This window comes from Mus pahari, chromosome 15 (genome assembly GCF_900095145.1).
Source record: "Mus pahari chromosome 15, PAHARI_EIJ_v1.1, whole genome shotgun sequence".
Lineage (NCBI taxonomy): Eukaryota > Metazoa > Chordata > Mammalia > Rodentia > Muridae > Mus > Mus pahari.
The window spans coordinates 37,967,507-37,969,442 of NC_034604.1; the positions used below are offsets into that span (position 1 = coordinate 37,967,507).

General features: G+C 42.5%; 1 non-coding gene across 1 annotated transcript; it reads right to left on the reverse strand.

Annotated features, from left to right (window-relative positions):
• Positions 1 to 1,202: 1,202 nt before the first annotated feature.
• LOC115065568 lies at positions 1,203 to 1,309 on the reverse strand. Its single transcript, XR_003845336.1, has one exon. It is a non-coding gene; the product is annotated as a U6 spliceosomal RNA (small nuclear RNA).
• Positions 1,310 to 1,936: the final 627 nt, after the last annotated feature.

Here is a 1,936-nt window from a genome sequence, read left to right on the forward strand (position 1 = left end):
AATAATAATAATAATAATAATAATAATAATAATAATAATAATAATAATAAAATGCAAAAAAAAAAGATTGTCGGTTTTTCAAGAATTCCAGGAATGGTATGGCGTGAACAAGATAGGTCGACATGGTCTCTGTCCTGATGCCTTTCTGGGGTTCTGGAGAGATGCATGGCAGTTAGAGCACAGGCTGCAATTCCAGAGAGCCAGGTTTGATCCCCAGTGCCCACTTGATGGCTCACAAAGGTGTGTAACTCTAGTCCTAGAGGATATAAAGCCTTCTTCTGCCCTCCACAGGTACTAGGAATGCACACGATGCATAGACATCCATGCAGGAAAAGCATTCATACACATAAAATAATTTAAAAGCATTTAAAACTCTCCTGAACTTATTTTGGCTCTGTAGATGAAAATGTGTATACTATGATCCATTTTCTCAACAGCTCTTGTCCCTAAACCTTGAAAAAAAAAACCCTATTATTCTACTTTCTGTTTTATGCTTTTGACTTTCTGAGCTTTCACAATAACATGATGTTGTGATGGTCTTTCTGAGACTGGCTTGCTTTACATAGCATGGACACAGGTTCATCCATGTTGTTATACACAGTGAGACTACTTCATTTTACTTTTAAAAATTATTTTGTTTACATTTCAAATATTGTACCCCTTCCCAGTCTTTCTTCCATACATCCCTCACCCCATCCCTCTCCCCTTTGCCTCTAAGAGGGTGCTCCCTGACCCACCCACTCACTCCTGCTTCACCCCTCTAGCATCCCCCTTCTATGGAACATCAAGCCTCCATAGGACCAAGCATCTCCCTTCCCACTGAGGCCAGATAAGGCAGTCAGTCCTCTGCTACATAAGTAGCTGGAGCCATGGACCACCCCATGTATACTTTTTAGTTGGTGATTTAGTCCCTAGGAGCTCTGAGGAGTCCAGAGAACTGTTGTTCTTCTTGTGGGTTTACAATCCCCTTCAGATCCTTCAGCTCTTCCCCTAACTCTTCCATTGGGGATCCCAGGCTCAGTACAATGGTTGGCTGCATCTGCACCTGTCTTAGGTGCTGGCAGAGCCTCTCAGAGCACAGCCATACCAGGCTCTTGTCTGCAAGCAAATATCGGCATCAGCAATAGTTTGGTGTTTGGTGTCTACAGATGGGATGGATCCCATGGTGGGGTGGATCCCATGGTGAGGTGGTCTCTGGATGGAAAAATATGGAACACGTCACAAATTTGCCTGTCAGCCTTGCGCAGGAGCCATGCTAATCTTCTCTGTATTACTCCAATTTTAGTATGTGTGCTGCTGAAGCGAGCATGGGTACTTCATTTTAAAGGCTGAACAGCCCTGTTACTTTTTAACTAGGAAGATCAGCAAAGATCTAGTCTAACTGTTTCATACCCCCAGGAGGACCTGAGTAGTGGAAACATTACTATAGAATGAGTGAAATCCATCATTGGTTGTGTCTATTGGTTCCTGAATCTGGATTCTCCATCCACAACATGAAGAGAGTTTGCACTCATCTTCTAGTTCTCTTTAACCTACCAGCTATGAACCTAAGTGCTCAAATCACCTTACGCTCTGGTTCAGAAATGCTATGTGGTTAATGGCATGTTGATTAAGCGAAGGAAGAGCTAAGTGACTGTGTGTGCATGCTGACACAGAGGCAGGCAGCTGTGATTTCTCTTCAGCTTTCACAGCACCAAGTAGGTGGGACTTGAACCTAGGATCCTTCTCAGGTGTTGAGATTTGTTATTGCTTGTTCCCTTTGGGGATCACTGGATCTGAAGGCTATTTGTCAGTCATTTAGCCAATTTGACAAGGATATCAAATACAAAGGAGTAACAATCCATCCTTAAGTATACTGGACCAGCATATGATTTAGTGTTTAATAGAGTTTGTTTCATCACTTTATGGTTTATGTGGGTTATCATTTCATCCTCAC